The 7,132-nt window shown below is 36.0% G+C and overlaps 1 pseudogene; it reads left to right on the top strand.

Moving 5' to 3' along the window:
* The first annotated feature begins 949 nt into the window (after positions 1-949).
* On the top strand, positions 950-6,399 carry LOC102005954 (annotated as a pseudogene).
* The last annotated feature ends 733 nt before the right edge of the window (positions 6,400-7,132 follow it).

Below are 7,132 nucleotides of genomic sequence, written 5' to 3'. Positions count from 1 at the left end.
GGGGGGCTCTGTCTTAGTGTTTATACTACATTATAGATCTTTTTTCAGGAGTTAAGGATGGAACATTATTGGGTCATAGCATATGTCAATATTCAGTTTTTCTTTGATGCTATTATTATGGCTGATTTTATTATTATAGCCAAAGTGACATATTACTTGTTTGCTATTAATTGGTTTTCTCTGGATGCCAACATCTGGATTGTTTTTGTGTCACTAATAATAGTGTAAGTCATTCCCAGGGGACTGAGTACTGAGCCAAAAATGTTGCAGCCTACCCTTCCAAATAAATGCAAGTTGCTGTATCCTGGGACAGAGACAAAAGACAAGAGTTAGCCACACCCAGAAGGGATTAGTGTAAAGGAAATATTAACTAAAAAGGTCTCCATGCTAGAAACAAAGCTTCCCACTATGATCAACACACAAGCCTCAGCACAGAAAAGAAATATACAAAAATATAGAAACACAGAAGATAGGCAACAAACTACCTCTAAAAATTCCCAACTCCTCCAAAGCTGATCTATGAGAAATCAAAGGGGAAGAAATTTGGAAAGCTAACAGAGGAGATAATGAAGCAGATCAATAAGAGACTAGGCACACTCAAAGGAGATATAACTCAACAGATAATAGGCTAAATAAACAAAATGATCAGCAAGTCTACAGAAGACACCAAAAAAAAACCTAACCAAGTTAAACAGAACGACATAAAACATGACTGATCATCATAGAAAATAATTAGAGTTGATATAAAGTTACCAAGCAGAAACTCAGGAGATTAAAAATTCTATGGGCAATATGGGCAGCAGAAGAAATAAGAGAATATGAAAAATGGATCTATAGCTGCTAGATATCAAAAGACTGGGATTAACTGGAATTAGTGAAAAATCAGAAGATAACACAAAAGGCATTTAAAAAACTATTTACTGAAATAATAGCAGAAAGCTTTCCAAATATGGGAAAAGAATTTAACATACAGGTAAGTGCTGTATACAGAACCTCAAATGGTCATGATCAGAAAAGAATCTCTCCACAATACATCACAGTAAAAATCCCAGAAGTTCAACGCAACAACAAAACCTTAAAACCAGGCTGGGGATATAGCTCAGAGGCACAAGTGCCTGCCTGGCAACCATAAGATCCTGAGTTCAATTCTTGATACCAAAAAAAATCTTAAAGCCTATAATAATAGGCTTTAAATTTATTATTTAAAAATAATAAATCACTTATACAGATAAACCCATTAGAATTACAGCAGTCTTCTTAACAAACCTTAAAAGCCAGGAGCGTTTGAAATGGAGTGCTCCAAGCCCCAAAAAAGAACAATTTCCAATCCATACTAATATATCCTATAGGGCTATCTTTCAAAATTGATGAAGAAATAGGTATTTCCATGATAAAGAGCACCTAAAGAAATTCATAACCACCAAACCAAAATGACAAATTCTCAAGAAGATCCTCAAAAAAGACAATGAACCTAACAAAGACAAAATATCTAATGATATACTGGGTAGGGTGAGCAGTTAAGTAGAAGAATATACTGGGTAGGATGAGCAGTTAAGTAGAAGGAGAAAAAGACAATCAGCAACAGGAAAATAATGCACAGACAGGAATAAGTCAACACATATCAGGAATAACTCTCACTGTGAATGTTCTCAATTCCCCAGTCAAATGACAATGATTGGCAGAATGAACCAAGAAAAAAAATCCAACAGTGTGCTATATACAAGACACATATTTAATCTAAGAAATTCATAGACTAAAAATCAAAGCATAGAAAACAATGTTCCATACAATGGGAGCCAAAAAGCAACTATAACTATCTTATTTTCAGATAAAGTGGACATCAAACCAAAACTGATCAGAAAAGGCAAAGAAATTCACTCCATATTGATTAAGGGAATATTTCAACAGGAAAGGATATAATTATTAATATATATGCACTTAAAATAGCACACACAACTTCATAAAACAAGTACTACTGGAAATAAAAGGTCAGATAAACATAGCCACAATTATAGTGGGAATCAAAATCCCACTATCACAAATAGATCAACTAGATAAAAAACCAATAAAGAATGTCAGGTTTGAACAAATCTTCAAACAAAGGACTTAAAAGTTATCCATAGTGTTCCACTCAAAAATAACAGAGTATATATTAATCTCAGAAGAACACAGAACTTTCTCCAAAATAGGCTACATACTAGTTATAATACTCGATTGACCATGTCAACTTTAGAAGTTTAGAAGCTTACCTACACGTTGGGGTGTAGAAGACCTGCTCTGGAGAAGCTGGTCTACACCCTAGGATGTGGAAGACTCACCCTGGGATGCTAGTCTACAACATAGGGTGTAGAGGACCCACCCTAGGGTGGCCTCTTGCCCGGATAGTACACAGAGAAATGAAGCACAGACGTGCTTCTATTCTTCAGAGGAGCTCCAGTCTTTGCTCTCAGTTTCAATGTCATCTCCTGGTTTCTAAGGCAGACTCTTTAGCTTTCAGCTTGGATCCATCACAGACCCACTTACCTCCTGATATGGACTTGCACAGAACACTGCAGTGAACTCCAGACCTTGGACCAAAACCTTGGGTCTCCAGTGTGCACACACCCTCTAAACTCTTCCTCATCTGACTCTGTGGCTGACCATCATAAACCAATCTTGTAATTTCTTATACATTTGTATATCTTGTGTTGTATCTGTTTCTCTAATAAAACACTGACTGATATACGAGTCAATAAAGCATGCTTAAGAAAATACAGAAGAATAAAATTATCCCATACATATTACCAGATTATAGCACAATGAAACTAGAAATCAATGGCAAAAGAAAACACAAAAATTATGCAAACATAGAAATTAAATTATACACTATTGAATAATCAGTGAATTATAGAAGACATCAAGGAAGAAATAAGACAGTTTCTACAACTAAACAATAATGGCAATGCAACATACCAGAACTTACGGAACATGAGAAAATGGCACTGAAGGAAATTCGTAACTGTGAATTCCCACATCAAGAAAACAGTGTGCCCAAATAAATAGCCTAATGATTCACCTCAAGGCCCCAGAAAACCCAGAAAACTTGAAACCAAAGTCAATACAAAGAATGAAATTATGAAGATCAGAGCAAAAGCTAATGAAATTGAGACTTAAAAATATTAAAGAATCAATGAATTGGAAGCTGGCTTTTCAAAAGACTAAACAAAATAGACAAACTCTTAGTCAATCCTTTCCAAAAAGGGGTTGGGGATGGCAAATCAATGCAGTTAGAAATGAAAAAGGTGAAATCACAATGGACAGTGCCAAAATCCAGAAATTGTTAGCAACTACTTCATAAACTTGTAGCCAATACACTGGAGAGTTCAGAGAAATTGATAGATTCTTGGTACACATAAGTTACCAAAACTGAACCAAGAAAATATAAAAATTCTGAATAATTCAATAACAAGCAATGAAATTGAGTCTGTAATTTAAAAACAAACAATGAAGAAAGTCCAGGTCTGGATGAATTCACTGCTGAATTCTGTAAGAACTTCAAGGAAGATCCAACACCAATATTCTTCAAGCTCTTTAATGAAATTGAAAGGGAAGGGGTGCTCCCAAAGACATTCCTTCAAACTAACAAGTCAGACTGAGATGAATATAGAGGCAAAAATCCTCAACAAGGTACTGGCAAGCAGAATGCAACAAATCATCAAAAAGATCATATATCATGACCAAGTAGACTTTTCCCAGGAATGCAAAGATAGTTCAATATATGTAAATCAAAAAATGTAATACATCATTACACAAACAGAGGCAAGGACAAAAATCACATGATCATCTCAGTAGATACAGAAAAGGCCTTTGATAAAATCTATTGTTCATTCATGCTAAAACCCTGAAGAAAATAAGTATGGAAGAACCTTATCTCAATCTAATTTTAAAAAGCCACTTATGAGAAACCTACTGCTAACATCATATTAAATGAGGAAAAGGTAAAAGCTATTCCTCTAAAATCAGGAAACAGGCAATAATGCCTATGATGATCACTTCTGTTCAACACAGTACTTGAAACATTAGCAAAAGCAATTAGGTAAGAAAAAGAAAAACAGATGTGTTCAAGTAAGGACAAAGTGAAATTATCATTAATTGCAGATGCTAAACTCATTTACATAGAATACCCAAAATTCCACCAAAAGACCCCTAGAATTAATAGCTAAATTTAGCAATATACCAGGATACAAAATCAACACAAAAATCAATTGTGCTCCTCTATACCAATAATGAATTCACTGAGAAGTTAGGAAATGAATACCATTCAAAATAGAATCAAGAAAAATTAAATATTTTAGAGTTACCCTAACCAAGGAAATGAAAGACCACTACAAAAAGCAAACAAACAAACAAAATTACAGGTCAAGTTGGAGGACCACAAAACAGTAACTGCTTGCCTGTTAATAAGATGACTATAAGCTAGCTTTTCAAGCCCCATTTTGGCAATTCAGTCATCTTTAAGGGATTCTGAAGAGGAAGTAGATATGATGAGAGATAGCAGTGCCTCAAAAGAGCAGTATAATGAAAATACTAGTAACATCCTGCACACAAATCTTGAGAACATGCCAGTTTCTGGTGAACTAGAACCATTTTCTGCTCTAGACTGTTTCAGCCCAAATGATGTCTTTATCAGAACCTCAAAGAACATTGCTGTACCTGAAGAACTTCACCATGAAGGACGGCCCCTTCCAGAGGTAGTCCCACTAAAAACAGTTCTCTTTGCAGAGAAAATGGACAATTTGAGAAGTATAATCTTAGTGCCAATGAAACAAATGCAACTGCTAATGATAATATAAGAGAGTCACCCATAGATCCTGATTAACTTTCTCAAAGTGGAAAAGTTTTCGTCTGTGACTTTCAATACTATGGAAGTGAAGGACTAGGTAAGTCACCATCAGAGACAGGACTCAATATTGGACATATATCATTTGCTAAAGAGAGTACCAATCAGCACATTACAGAAGAGGAACATGATGATCTTAATGTTTATTACTTTGAGTCAAATCATGTGGTGTTGAAACACAACAAAGATTATCAAGGAGTCCTACAGACAATTGAATTTGAGGCTCAGCATCTTTAAACACTCCAAGACCTTGAAAGGTTAGGCAAACACTAGAGAGAAGCACTAAAAATTTCCACTTAGTGAAAAAACTCCAAAAGGAGGCTATTACAGGGCTTCCATACCCACAGAGTTGTGCAGCTGCCTGAGATTTTATGGGACAAATATACCAACAGCCTTGAGAAATTTGAAAGAAAATTTTTATTGTATTAATTTTCTTTTTGGTACAAGGAATCAAACTCAGGGCCTCATGCTTAGCAGACAGGTAAGTCAGCGCCTTGCCCAGCCCTGAAAGAAAGATTTTAAATCATAAAAGACATACTAGGAGAGTTAAGTTAGTTTTGATAAAGTAGGTTTACTTGCTAGACCAAAAAGTTCGTTAGATCCTAAGAAGGACAGAGTCCCTTTTTTACTCTGTGTTACCTTTGAGTGATGCTCCACAAGGCTCAAACAGTTGTTCTCAGGTGATAAGAGAACACCCATGTGATTCCAAATCTGAAACATTTGACCTGCTGTGGTCTGTTGAAGAACAGAAAAAACTTGAACAGCTACTCCTGAAATACTCTCCTGAAGTAGGATCTTGATGCTGACAGAAGGTTAAAAATGCATTGGCAACAACAGGACAGCAAAATAGGTTGCCACCCAAGTACAGGTGTATTTCATACAGCTAACTAAAGCTGGCATACCAGTTCTAGGCAGCACACACACACACACACACACGACCACAAAAGTCTTCCACAAGCAGATGACAGCACCTCCCACACAAGCCTTTCTTTAAATCTTCTACTTTCATGATTTCACACGAACCACCAGTGTATGTAGAGGAAGACAATGACAGATCCTGTTTTCATAGACACATGAACACTGCTATTGAGGAGACATCAGATGAAGAAAGCATTCCTATCATGCATAGGAATTTACCAAATGTAAAGAACTATTATATTTAAAAAATTTAAAGAGACAGAAACTTGAACAGATGCAAGCTGAAAGAAGGTTTGTGCAAATGTGGGCTTCAGATGTAATATCTGTGGCACAGAACATGTCCAAGGTGTTCAGTGACACTGCCAGGATTGTCCTCCAGAAGTGTGTTTGGATTTCTGCCTGTTTTGTTCACACTGCCTACATGAAAAAAATATGCACAAAGAAGATCACCAATTAGAACCTAGGTACAGGACAGAGAATACTATGTGTCCCAGGGCACCAGTTCTAATTACCTTAACCCAAACTACTTTCCAGTGAGCAGATGGCATAGAAGAGAGCATCATTTAGTAGTCCTCCTGAACATACGGCAATGGTATTGTTAATTATGAGTACAGTTTAGAAAGATTCTCTGCTTTCCCAGAAGGGACACTCACAGCATGAGAACTTCCTGAGTATTCTTGGTGAGTATAACTATGCATCATTGTGGCTGTGGACCACTGCTCAGCAGCTGAACATTCCTGGTGAGCAAAGAGTTTCTTTGGTGAATTTTTCACCACCACCTTAAAGAATTTTAGGTGATGATATTAAATGGGTCAAGCAAAAATGGGAGCACACATTAAAGTGAAGATAAATTCCAAAGGTTTCCTAGAACTTGGTCATCAATACGATGGTAAGACAATGTATTCATATTAAAAGTTGAGTAGCTTCCAGTTTTGTGAAACTAGTCTTTAGCACAGAAACTGACTTCTTTGGGAAAAGTTTTAACCAATGAATGGTGTTTGCCAGTTGGATCTATAATCTAAAAGAACTGAGTTTAAATATATTCATATCTAATTTCTTTTCATTGCAATGAACAGCCCTTATTAGCAATAGCAAAGCACTACAGGAAGCAACTTAAGCAACAACTTAACTTGCTTATTAACCAGATCATGGTGTGTGAATGTTATAAAATGGTCCCTCCGCTATATTTTTAAAGGTAATGCTGTATAAGATGATAATGTGATGTGTATGGTGAAAACGGCAGTGGTAGTAACTGTGTAAAGTCTCTAACCCACAACGTCATTGATTCCTTTAAAATACATAGCCTTCTGTCTCTGTATTTGGAACTGTCAATAC

Source organism: Chinchilla lanigera, unplaced genomic scaffold (assembly GCF_000276665.1).
Source record: "Chinchilla lanigera isolate Chin_1 unplaced genomic scaffold, ChiLan1.0 scaffold00029, whole genome shotgun sequence".
NCBI classification, from domain to species: Eukaryota; Metazoa; Chordata; class Mammalia; order Rodentia; family Chinchillidae; genus Chinchilla; species Chinchilla lanigera.
This window is presented reverse-complemented; position numbering and strand designations above follow the sequence as displayed.